At 43.9% G+C, this 13,867-nt stretch overlaps 2 non-coding genes across 2 annotated transcripts; both read right to left on the bottom strand.

The window, feature by feature from the left end:
- Window positions 1-10,881: 10,881 nt before the first annotated feature.
- Window positions 10,882-10,953, bottom strand: TRNAT-CGU (transfer RNA threonine (anticodon CGU)). The gene has a single exon. It is a non-coding gene; the product is annotated as a tRNA-Thr (tRNA).
- A 2,631-nt stretch (window positions 10,954-13,584) lies between these two features.
- TRNAT-GGU (transfer RNA threonine (anticodon GGU)) lies at window positions 13,585-13,656 on the bottom strand. Its single transcript has one exon. It is a non-coding gene; the product is annotated as a tRNA-Thr (tRNA).
- Window positions 13,657-13,867: the final 211 nt, after the last annotated feature.

The raw sequence follows: 13,867 nt of genomic DNA, 5'->3' as shown, positions 1-13,867 counted from the left end.
CTATCCCCCCAACCACTTTATTTGGTATCTATGTAAATTTAAACGTGGCAGTGTCAGTCAGCGCCACTAGTAGCCATGGCGGTGAGAGTGGCACATTCTTTATGAGCCTGTTTTGTGTCACGTAGCACTTAAACATATTACTAAGTGGCAGCTGACCAAAAGTCCCCCGTATACAACCTAAATGCACCAATTTTGCCAGTACGAGACCCTCGTTTTTGAATAAGGGAAACAAGTGCATACTTAAGGGCTCGTATTCCGTGTTTTACACAATAATAATGAGATCTAACAGACATTATAGCCAAGGAGGGGATAGATACGTTATTAGGTCAATTGTAATGTAAATGAGAATAAAGAAAACTGTGTGAAAAGATAAATTGCCGTGGGCAGGATCCGAACCTGCGACCTTCGAATAACGTGTTCGATGCTCTACCACTGAGCTACCACGACAGCTATCCCCCCCGCCACATTATTGGGTGTCTATGTCAATATAAACGTTTGAGTGTCTGTCAGCGCCACTAGAAGCCATGGCGAACCAGTGTGGTACACTCTTTATCAGCCTGTTTGGCGTCACGTAGCACGTGAACCTATTACTAACTGGCAGCTGACCAATAGTCCCCCGTATGCAACCTAAAGGCACCAAGTCTGCCAGTACGAGACCTTCGTTAATAAATAAGGGAAACAAGTGTATACTTAAGGGCTCGTTTTTCGTGTTTTACACAATGATATTGCAATTTAACAGACAATAATGCCAAAGAGGTATTGGGGTAGGTATTAGGCCAATTGTATTGTAAATGAGAAGAAAGAAATGTCGGTGAAAAGATAACTTGCCATGTTCAGGATGCAAACCTGCCACCTCCGAATAACGCGTTCGATGCTCTACCACTGAGTTACCACGACAGCTATCTCCCCAGCCACTTTATTCGTTATATATGTCAATTTAAACGTGGGAGTGTCAGTCAGCGCCACTAGTAGCCATGGCGGCGAGTGTGGCACACTCTTTAAGAGCCTGTTTGGCGTCACGTAGCACGTGAACTTATTACTACCTGGCAGCTGACCAATAGTCCCCAGTTTACAACCTAAAGGCACCACGTCTGCCAGTAGGAGACACTCGTTAATGAATAAGGCAGACAAGTGTATACTTAAGGGCTCGTTTTCCGTGTTTTACACAATAATATTGAGATCTAACAGACAATATTGCCGAGTAAGGTATAGGAGAAGATATTAGACCAATTGTAATGTGAATGAGAAGAAATAAAATTGGGCGAAAAGATGGTTTGCCGTGGGCAGGATCCAAACCTGCGACCTCCGAATAACCCGTTCGATGCTATACCACTGAGCTACCACGACAGCTATCCCCCCAACCACTTTATTTGTTATCTATGTAAATTTAAACGTGATAGTGTCAGTCAGCGCTACTAGTAGTCATGGCGGCGAGTATGGCACACCCTTTACGAGCCTGTTTAGTGTCACGTAGCACGTGAACCTATTACTACCTGGCAGCTGACCAATAGTCCCCCGTATACAACCTAAATGCACCACTTCTGCCAGTACGAGACCCTCGTTATTGAATAAAGGAAACAAGTGTATACTTAAGGGCTCGTTTTCCGTGTTTTACACAATATTAATGAGTTCTAACAGACAACATAGCTAAGCAAGGTATAGGGGAAGATATTAGGCCAATTGTAATGTAAATGAGCATAAAGAAAAGTGTGTGTAAAGATAAATTGCCGTGGGCAGGATCCGAACCTGCGACCTTCGAATAACGTGTTCGATGTTCTACCACTGAGCTACCACGACAGCTATCCCCCCCGCCACATTATTGGGTATCTATGTCAATTTATACGTTTGAGTGTCTGTCAGCGCCACTAGAAGCCATGGCGAACCAGTGTGGTACACTCTTTATCAGCCTTTGTGGCGTCACGTAGCACGTGAACCTATTACTAACTGGCAGCTGACCAATCGTCCCCCATATGCAACCTAAAGGCGCCAAGTCTGCCAGTACGAGACCCTCGTTATTGAATAAAGGAAACAAGTGTATACTTAAGGGCTCGTTTTCCGCGTTTTACACAATATAAATGAGTTCTAACAGACAACATAGCCAAGGAAGGTATAGGGGAAGATATTAGGCCAATTGTAATGTAAATGAGCATAAGAAAAGTGTGTGTAAAGATAAATTGCCGTGGGCAGGATCCGAACCTGCGACCTTCGAATAACGTGTTCGATGCTCTACCACTGAGCTACCACGACAGGTATCCCCCCCGCCACATTATTGGGACTCTATGTCAATTTAAACGTTTGAGTTTCTGTCAGCGCCACTAGAAGGCATGGCGGACCAGTGTGGTACACTATTTATCAGCCTGTTTGGCGTCACGTAGCACGTGAACCTATTACTAACTGGCAGCTGACCAATTGTCCCCAGTATACAACCTAAAGGCACCACGTCTGCCAGTACGAGACACTCGTTAATGAATAAGGGAAACAAGTGTATACTTAAGGGCTCGTTTTCGTGTTCTACACAATAATAATGAGATCTAACAGATGTATTGCCGACTAAGGTATAGGAGAAGATATTAGACCAATTGTAATGCGAATTAGAAGAAATAAAGTGGGCGAAAAGATAGTTTGCCGTGGGCAGGATCCGAGCCTGTGACCTCCGAATAACCCGTTCGATGCTCTACCACTGAGCTACCACGACAGCTATCCCCCCAACCACTTCATTTGGTATCTATGTAAATTTAAACGTTTGAGTGTCAGTCAACGCCACTAGTAGCCTTGGCGGCGAGTGTGGCACACTCTTTGTGAGCCTGTTTGGCGTCACGTAGCACGTGAACTTATTACTAACTGGCAGCTGACCAATAGTCCCCCGTATACAACCTATAGGTAACAAGCCTGCCAGTACGAGATCGTCGTTAATGAATAAGAAAAACAAGTGTACACCTAAGGGCTCGTTTTCCGTGTTTTACACAATAATAAAGAGACTTAACAGACAATAATGCCTAAAACTATAGGGGAACTTATTAGGCAGATTGTAATGTAAATGAGAAGAAAGAAAAGTGAGTGAAAAGGTAACTTGCCACGGGCAGGATCTGAACCTGCGACCTCCGAATAACGCGCTCGATGTTCTACCACTGAGCTACCACGAGAGCTATCCCCCCCGCCACTTTATTTGTTATTGATGTCAATTTAAACGTGGCAGTGTCAGTAAGCGCCACTTGTAGCCATGGCGGCGAGTATGGCACACCCTTTATGAGGCTGTTTAGTGACACGTAGCACGTGAACATATTACTAACTGGCAGCTGACCGATAGTCCCCCGTATACAACCTAAAGGCACCAAGTCTGCCAGTACGAGACCCTTGTTAATGATGGAGGGAAACAAGTGTATAATTAAGGGCTCCTTTTCCATATTTTACACAATAATATTGAGATCAAACAGACAATAATGCCAAGCAAGGTATAGGGGAAATTATTAGGCCGATTGTAATGTAAATGAGAAGAAAGAAAAGTGGGTGAAAAGGTAACTTGCCATGGGCAGGATCCGAACCAGCGACCTTCGAATAACGCGTTCGATGCTCTACCACTGACTAACGACGACAGCCATCCCCCTAGCCACTTTATTGGGTATCTATGTCAATTTAAATGTTTGAGTGTCAGTCAGCACCACTTGTAGCCATGGCGGCGAGTGTGGCACACTCTTTATGAGCCTGTTTGGCGTCACGTAGCACGTGAACATATTACTACCTGGCAGCTGACCAATAGTCCCCCGTATACAACCTAAATGCACCACTTCTGCCAGTACGAGACCCTCGTTATTGAATAAAGGAAACAAGTGTATACTTAAGGGCTCGTTTTCCGTGTTTTACACAATATTAATGAGTTCTAACAGACAACATAGCCAAGGAAGGTATAGGGGAAGATATTAGGCCAATTGTAATGTAAATGAGCATAAAGAAAAGTGTGTGTAAAGATAAATTGCCGTGGGCAGGATCCGAACCTGCGACCTTCAAATAACGTGTTCGATGTTCTACCACTGAGCTACCACGACAGCTATCCCCCCCAGCCACATTATTGGGTATCTATGTCAATTTATACGTTTGAGTGTCTGTCAGCGCCACTAGAAGCCATGGCGAACCAGGGTGGTACACTCTTTATCAGCCTGTTTGGTGTCACGTAGCACGTGAACCTATTACTAACTGGCAGGTGACCAATAGTCCCCCGTATGCAACCTAAAGGCGCCAAGTCTGCCAGTACGAGACCCTCGTTATTGAATAAAGGAAACAAGTGTATACTTAAGGGCTCGTTTTCCGCGTTTTACACAATATTATTGAGTTCTAACAGACAATATAGCCAAGGAAGGTATAGGGGAAGTTATTAGGCCAAGTGTAATGTAAATGAGCATAAGAAAAGTGTGTGTAAAGATAAATTGCCGTGGGCAGGATCCGAACCGGCGACCTTCGAATAACGTGTTCGATGCTCTACCACTGAGCTACCACGACAGCTATCCCCCCCGCCACATTATTGAGTATCTATGTCAATTTATACGTTTGAGTGTCTGTCAGCGCCACTAGAAGCCATGGCGAACCAGTGTGGTACACTCTTTATCAGCCTGTTTGGCGTCACGTAGCACGTGAACCTATTACTAACTGGCAGCTGACCAATAGTCCCCCGTGTACAACCTAAATGCACCAATTTCGCCAGTACGAGACCCTCGTTTTTGAATAAGGGAAACAAGTGCATACTTAAGGGCTCGTATTCCGTGTTTTACACAATAATAATGAGATCTAACAGACAGTATAGCCAATGAGGTGATAGGGGAAGTTATTAGGTCAATTGTAATGTAAATGAGATTAAAGAAAACTGTGTGAAAAGATAACTTGTCGTGGGCAGGATCCGAACCTGCGACCTTCGAATAACGTGTTCGATGCTCTACCACTGAGCTACCACGACAGCTATCTCCCTCGCCACATTATTGGGTGTCTATGTCAATATAAACGTTTGAGTGTCTGTCAGCGCCACTAGTAGCCTTGGCGGCTAGTGTGGCACACTCTTTGTGAGCCTGTTTGGCGTCACGTAGCACGTGAACTTATTACTTAACTGGCAGCTGACCAATAGTCCCCCGTATACAGCCTATAGGTAACAAGCCTGCCAGTACAAGATCGTCGTTAATGAATAAGGGAAACAATGGTACACCTAAGGGGTACGTTTTCCGTGTTTTACACCATATTAATGAGATTTAACAGACAATAATGCCAAGGAAACTATAGGGGAAGTTATTAGGCCGATTGTAATGTAAATGGAAAGAAAGAAAAGTCGGTGAAAAGGTAACTTGCCATGGGCAGGATCCGAACCTGCGACCTCCCAATAACGCGTTCGATGTTCTACCACTGAGCTACCACGACAGCCATCCCCCTAGCCACTTTATTGGGTATGTATGTCAATTTAAATGTTTGAGTGTCAGTCAGCACCACTGGTAGCCATGGCGGCGAGTGTGGCACACTCTTTATGAGCCTGTTTGGCGTCACGTAGCACGTGAACATATTACTAACTGGCAGCTGACCAATAGTGCACCGTATATAACCTAAAGGCACCAAGTTTGCCAGTAAGATACCCTCGTTAATGAATAAGGGAAACAAGTGTATACGTAAGGGCTCTTTTTCCGTATTTTACACAATAATAATGAGATCTAACAGACAATAATGCCAAGAAAAGGTATAGGGAAAGTTATTAGGCCGATTGTAATGTAAATTAATTGCCGCGTAAAGTGGGCACGGCGAGACCGGAGGCATCATGTCACTCATGAACCGTTTCCTGTTTGCAACACAGGTTTTGCTGGCTGCGGCCGCCGCCGTTGGATCATGCCCGGCAAGCAAGTGTCGAAGCTACTACATGGATGATGCCAAATCTGATCCCGTCCTCTGGCCCTGTATTTCGTCGTCGTCTGACTGGCAGCCGATTCTTGGCTTCACTGCGCAAGTGGTGTCATCACGTGAGCAGATGCATGGCACGACGTCACTCAACCCGGCTTTAAAAGACTTGCCCCAACGTTTCTTCACCAGTGGGCACGGCGAGACCGGAGGCATCATGTCACTCATGAACCGTTTCCTGTTTGCAACACAGGTTTTGCTGGCTGCGGCCGCCGCCGTTGGATCATGCCCGGCAAGCAAGTGTCGAAGCTACTACATGGATGATGCCAAATCTGATCCCGTCCTCTGGCCCTGTATTTCGTCATCGTCTGACTGGCAGCCGATTCTTGGCTTCACTGCGCAAGTGGTGTCATCACGTGAGCAGATGCATGGCACGACGTCACTCAACCCGGCTTTAAAAGACTTGCCCCAACGTTTCTTCACCAGTGGGCACGGCGAGACCGGAGGCATCATGTCACTCATGAACCGTTTCCTGTTTGCAACACAGGTTAGTTACTCATCATTTAAAAGTGATGACCTGATTTTGTTAGCTGTGCCGTGCCCACGGACATGCTTGTTAATAGCGTACGACTGTATTCGTGTCTGTGAACTGCTTGTTTGTGGTGACATTGAACTTAACCCCGGTCCGTCTGTCGATGAAATGTTCGCGTCACTTCAATCTGGCCAGGCCACAATCTTGTCTGAACTAGTCGACATTCGAGAACGTCTTTTAACAACAGAAAAAACCGTGTCATCCCTAAATGCAAAATGGGTAGAAGTTAATGAACGGTTAATAGAAATTCGTGAAAAAACTTCAGAAATTGAATCACTTCAGACTGAAGTTCAAAGCTTAAAAGAAGTAATTAAACAACAAAACACTAAGCTGGCGGATCTTGAGGATCGCAGTCGGCGTTGCAACATCATTATTCATGGAATTAGTGAACAGGAAGGCGAAAATGAAAAATCGCTGCGACGTGAAGTGGTCGACGAGCTCTTCTCACAGAAGCTAAGGAAAACCGTCCGTTCTGTTGCCAGAATTCACCGTCTTGGGCAAAAATCTGGCAAAAGGCCTGTAATCGTTTACTTCCAGGACTTCCTAGAAAAAGAAGCAGTCATGCGGAAAGCTAAAATGCTCAAAAGCACTAAAATTTATTTGCAGGACGACTACAGTCAATACACCCTGCGTAAAAGGCGCCTTCTCTGGGACACCGCCCAGGATGAAAAATCTCGAGGAAAACGTGTTTTCCTTGCTAACGAGAAGCTAAGCATTGATGGTAGCCTTTACGTATGGGACGAGACTAGAAACCAGCGTGTCCTTTTCCGAGAAGCTCGTAGGCCACGCGATAATCAATGACCCCACACGCACACTCGTTCAAAGGAACTTAGACTGCTTAGTTTCAATGCTCGAAGTTTAGCGAATAAGACTGAACAGCTTGAACAACTCATTTTCGGATATGATTCGCATATAACGATGGTGTCTGAAACATGGTTACATAGTGATATCAGTGATGTGGATGTAATTTCTCCGTCGTATCAGATCTTTCGACGCGATCGCACAAGTAGGGGTGGAGGCGTGGCGATAATATTGAAAAAGAGTTTTGCCGCCAGCGCACTTGCGCAAATAGATGACCACGAAAGCCTTTTTCTAAAAGTAAACTGCTGGGGCCACGTGTTTGTTCTATGTGCTGTCTATCGGCCCCCGTCTTCTCCTCCCGAATTCTTATCACTGCTACGCGATCACATGTCGTCGTTAAAGTGTCCTCGTATTTTAATGGCTGGGGATTTCAACTTGCCCTCCATTAAGTGGTCGCAAAAGCTGACTGCCAATGTAATTGATAGCCCTCTGTATGACATTATGCTTTCTTGCGACTTGCAACAAGTGGTACTTGAAAACACGCGCGTAATTGGTAATCATGGTTCGATATTAGATCTTGTATTTCTTAACAGAGATATTCCGTCGTACGACGTAGCCATTGAAGAGGGTATATCAGACCACAAGCTAGTACTGGTGACTTGTAAACTTGCTGATAGTACGCAACACCCCAAAACAGTTACAAAAACCGTAAAAGATATGGCGAAGGCTGATGATCAGTCTATTCTTGATGTATTATGGCAGCTTGTAGACCAGGAACCCCGCAGTGATGTCATTTCTTTGTGGCTATCCTTTAAGCATGCTGTACTGCACTGTTTAGAATCTTTTGTTCCTTACCGCCACGTTAAAACAAGGAGGGCTAATCCCTGGGTAACCCGCGACATTGTACACATTAAGCGAAAACTAAAGCGCGCCAAAAAGAAATCAAACAGAAATCCCGATGGTATTCAACAAATTCAAGCTGAACTTTCTTGCGCTCTAACAGCATCCCGAGATAAATATTTTTCATCGACCTTACCGAGTTTCTTAAAGAATAATCCGGAAAAATTTTGACAATACTTGGAAAATAAGGCTCCAACTTTAGAAAAATTAAGGGAGAATGACTTAGTAGTTACTGACTTAACAGAAATTTCCAACATTATGAATGATTATCTTCATTCCGTGTTTTCTTCAAAAGATACTACAACTCTCGAAATTGTTCCATCCTTGCCTGATTCGGATCTTATCAGCTTTGAGGGTGTGTTGTCACTGTTACTTGGCGTAAAAGAAAAATCCTCTGGTGGCCCTGACGGCATACAGAATTCTTTCTTGCGTCGATACGCTCAACCAATATCGCATATTTTAACCACTGTTTTCTCTGAATCACTCAAAACGGCAACGTTACCAGATGACTGGCGTCTCGCCAGGGTTGTAGCTGTGCATAAGAAAGGTGATCGCCTGCTGAAGGAGAACTACCGCCCAATTTCCCTAACGTCTACATGCTGCAAGGTACTTGAACACATTATTGCTCACTTTATTACCGATTTTCTTGAAAATAATAACCTGTTGTCTCCAGGCCAGCATGGCTTTCGGAAAAAATTATCAACGTGCACGCAGCTAGTTGCAACAGTTCATGATATCGCACAAATACTTGAGTTTTCAGGCGAGGTTGATTTAATTTTTTTAGACTTTAGCAAGGCATTTGACCGCGTTCCCCATGGCAAACTTCTCATAAAGCTCCGAAACCTGAATGTTCCATCTTTCATCATAAGTTGGATAGAGGCTTATCTTTCAAACCGCGCTCAGTACGTTGACGTGGGGGGGACATATTTCTAACACGTTACCGGTATTATCAGGTGTCCCACAGGGAAGTGTTTTAGGGCCGATTCTTTTTCTTATATACATAAATGATATAGCTGACACGGTTGAGTCTAACATTAGTATCCGATTGTTCGCTGACGACTGCGTAGTATATAAAAAAGTGACATGCCAACAAGATCAGGTTGATTTAAGTCTTGCATTAACACAAGTTAGTGAGTGGTGTACTCGGTCGTCAATGACATTAAACTCTGACAAAACGGTACTCCTACGTGTGACAAGAAAAAAACAACCATTCACGTTTACCTACAACGCCCTAGGAACACCAGTACGTGAAGTAAATCAATATAAATACCTAGGAGTAACCATTACACACACTTTCTTGGTCCGCACATATAACAAATGTCTCCGCATCAGCTTCTCGTAAGCTTGGTTTTCTGAGGCACAAACTGAAAAAAGCCCCTCCGAAATTAAAAATGATCGCGTACAAAGCGTATATTCTGCCTAAACTTGAATATGCATCAGTGGTTTGGGACCCTTTCTACAAAAAAGACATTCAAAAACTTGAAATGGTTCAAAGACGCGCTGTACGTTTTATTTTTTCTAAGTTTAAAATATCTGATTCTCCGACAAAATTAATGAAAGACAACGATATTCCTGTGCTTGAAGATCGCCGCAGAATCGCACGCCTGAAATTCTTGCATTCCATTTATAATGGTAAGCTGAATATTCCTGCCCATAAATACATACAACCATTCTCTCCTCGCGCATCCAGGCATCGTCATATGCATAACCTGCTCCCATACACCACGCGGACTAACACCTTTAAAAATTCTTTTTTTCCCCGAACAATTATTCAGTGGTATAGCTTACCACCTGATGTCATTTCATCTGATGACTTCGAGAAAGCGTTGCTCGGAGCATCTCAACCGTGACATAAGCACACCTTCTCTGTACTGCTAGTGCTTAATATAATGTTTGTACTCTGTATTCATGCAATATCACTTTTTCGGATTGTTGGTGCTCAGTACTTGTAATAGTTGACGCGTTTCCATGTGTATAAGTTTGTCTGTACGTATGTGTATATTCTTTTTTTGTGTGCTTTGAGACATCACTCCCTTTTCGCCATTATTTATTATTTATTTTTATATGGTCTGTTATATATTTTCTTAAATTCATTGTATCATCCATTTTGTATTCTTGCAAATCTGATTATTCCTTTAATTTTTTTCTCGATGTTTGCATATTTGTTTATTGTAATGTTCCCCACCTGCTTGGTCTTCAGTGACCGCAGTATTTTCTAAATAAATAAAAAAAATAAAAATAAATGTGAAGAAAGAAGAGTGGGTGAAAATTTAACTTGCCGTGAGCAGGATCCAAACCTGCCACCTTTGAATAACGCGTTCGATGCTCTACCACTGAGCTACCATGACAGCTATCCTTCCAGCCACTTTATTCGGTATCTATGTCAATTTAAACGTGGCAGTGTCAGTCGGCGCCACTAGTAGCCATGGCGGCGAGTATGGCAACCCCTTTATGAGCGTGTTTAGTTTCACGTAGCACGTGTACCTATTACTACCTGGCAGCTGACCATTAGTCCCCCGTACACAACCTAAAGGCACCACTTCTGCCAGTACGAGATCGTCGTTAATGAATAAGGGAAACAAGTGTATACCTAAGGGCTCGTTTTCCGTGTTTTATACAATAATAATGAGATCTTACAGACAATAAGGCCAAGGAATGTATAGGGGAAGTTATTAGGCCAAATGTATTGTAAATGAAAAGAAATAAACGTGTGTGAAAAGATAACTTGCCGTGGGCAGGATTCGAACCTGCGACCTTCGAATAACGTGTTCGATGCTCTACCACTGAGCTACCACGACAGCTATTCCCCCCGCCACAATATTGGGTTTCTATGTCAATTTAAACGTTTGAGTGTCTGTCAGCGCCACTAGAAGCCATGACGAACCAGTGTGGTACACTCTTTATCAGCCTGTTTGGCGTCACGTAGCACGTGAACCTATTACTAACTGGCAGCTGACCAATAGTCCCCCGTATGCAACCTAAAGGCACCAAGTCTGCCAGTACGATACCTTCGTTAATGAATAAGGGAAACAAGTGTATACTTAAGGGCTCGTTTTTCGTGTTTTACACAATGATATTGCGATTTAAAAGACAATATTGCCAAGAAAGGTATAGGGGTAGGTATTAGGCCAATTGTATTGTAAATGAGAAGAAAGAAATGTCGGTGAAAATATAACTTGCCATGGGCAGGATCCAAACCTGCGACCTCCGAATAACGCGTTCGATGCTCTACCACTGAGTTACCAGGACAGCTATCCCCCCAGCCACTTTATTGGTTATATATGTCAATTTAAACGTGGGAGTGTCAGTCAGCGCCACTAGTAGCCATGGCGGCGAGTGTGCCCCACTCTTTAAGAGCCTGTTTGGCGTCACGTAGCACGTGAACTTAATACTAACTGGCAGCTGACTAATAGTTCCCAGTATACAACCTAAAGAGACCACGTCTGCCAGTACGAGACACTCGTTAATGAATAAGGGAAACAAGTGTATACCTAAGGGCTCGTTTTCCGTGTTCTACACAATAATATTGAGATCTAACAGACAATAATGCCGAGTAAGGTATAGGGGAAGATATTTGACCAATTTTAATGTGAATGAGAAGAAATAAAAGTGGGTGAAAAGAGAGTTTGCTGTGGGCAGGATCCAAACCTGCAACCTCCGAATAACCCGTTCGATGCTCTACCACTGAGCAACCACGACAGCTATCCCCCCAACCACTTTATTTGGTATCTATGTAAATTTAAACGTGGAAGTGTCAGTCAGCGCTACTAGTAGTCATGGCGGCGAGTTTGGCACACTTTTTATGAGCCTGTTTAGTGTCACGTAGCACGTGAACCTATTACTACCTGGCAGCTGACCAATAGTCCCCCGTATACAACCTAAAAGCACCACTTCTGCCAGTACGAGACCCTCGTTATTGAATAAAGGAAACAAGTGTATACTTAAGGGCTCGTTTTCCGTGTTTTACACAATAATAATGAGTTCTAACAGACACTATAGCCAAGGAAAGTATAGGGGAAGTTATTAGGCCAATTGTAATGTAAATGAGCATAAAGAAAAGTGTGTGTAAAGATAAATTGCCGTGGGCAGGATCCGAACATGCGACCTCCGAATAACGCGTTCGATGCTCTACCTCTGGGTTACAACGACAGCTATCTTCCCAGCCACTTTATTGGTTATATATGTCAATTTAAACGTGCGAGTGTCAGTCACCGCCACTAGTAGCCATAGCGGCGAGTGTGGCACACTCTTTAGGAGCCTGTTTAGCGTCACGTAGCACGTGAACTTATTACTAACTGGCAGCTGACCAATATTCCCCAGTATACAACCTAAAGGCACCCCCTCTGCAAGTACGAGACACTCGTTAATGAATAAGGGAAACGAGTGTATACTTAAGGGCTCGTTTTCCGTGTTCTACACAATACTATTAAGATCTAACAGACAATAATGCCGAGTAAGGTATAGGGGAAGATATTTGACCAATTTTATTGTGAACGAGAAGAAATAAAAGTGGGTGAAAAGGTAGTTTACCGTGGGCAGGACCCAAACCTGCGACCTCCGAATAACCCGTTCGATGCTCTACCACTGAGCTACCACGACAGCTATCTCCCCAGCCACTTTATTTTGTATCTATGTTATTTAAAACCTTCGAGTGTCAGTCAGCGCCACTAGTAGCCATGGCGGCGAGTGTGCCACATTTTTCATGAGCCTGTTTGGCGTCACGTAGCACGTGAATTTATTACTAACTGGTAGCTGACCAATAGTCCCCCGTATACAACCCATAGGTACCAAGTCTGCCAGTACGAGATCGTCGTTAATAAATAAGGGAAACAAGTGTATACCTAAGGGCTCGTTTTCCGTGTTTTATACAATAATAATGAGGTCTTACAGACAATAATGCCAAGGAAGGTATAGGGGAAGGTATTAGGCCGATTGTAATGTAAATGAGAAGAAAGAAAAGTGGCTGAAAAGGTAACTTGCCATAGGCAGGATCCGAACCAGCGACCGCCGAGTAACGTGTTCGATGCTCTACCACTGAGCTACCACGAAAGCTATCCCCCCCCGCCACATTATTGGGTATCTATGTCAATTTATACGTTTGAGTCTCACTCAGCGCCACTAGAAGCCATGGCGAACCAGTGTGGTACACTCTTCATCAGCCTGTTTGGCGTCACGTAGCACGTGAACCTATTACTAACTGGCAGCTGACCAATAGTCCCCCGTATGCAACCTAAAGGCGCCAAGTCTGCCAGTACGAGACCTTCGTTAATGAATAAGGGAAACAAGTGTATACTTAAGGGCTCGTTTTTCGTGTTTTACACAATGATATTGCGATTTAACAGATAATAATGCCAAGAATTGTATAGGGGAAGATATTTGACCAATTTAAATGTGAATGAGAAGAAATAAAAGTGGGTGAAAAGATAGTTTGCCGTGGGCAGGATCCGAACCTGCGACCTCCGAATAACCCGTTCGATGCTCTACCACTGAGCTACCACGACAGCTATCCCCCCAACCACTTTATTTGATATTTATGTAAATTTAAACGTGGCAGTGTCAGTCAGCGCTACCAGTAGTCATGGCGGCGAGTATGGCACACCCTTTATGAGCCTGTTTAGTGTCACGTAGCACGTGAACCTATTACTACCTGGCAGCTGACCAATAGTCCCCCGTATGCAACCTAAAGGTACCACTTTTGCCAGTACGAGACCC

Source organism: Rhipicephalus microplus, chromosome 3, assembly GCF_043290135.1.
Source record: "Rhipicephalus microplus isolate Deutch F79 chromosome 3, USDA_Rmic, whole genome shotgun sequence".
NCBI lineage: Eukaryota > Metazoa > Arthropoda > Arachnida > Ixodida > Ixodidae > Rhipicephalus > Rhipicephalus microplus.
This window is presented reverse-complemented; position numbering and strand designations above follow the sequence as displayed.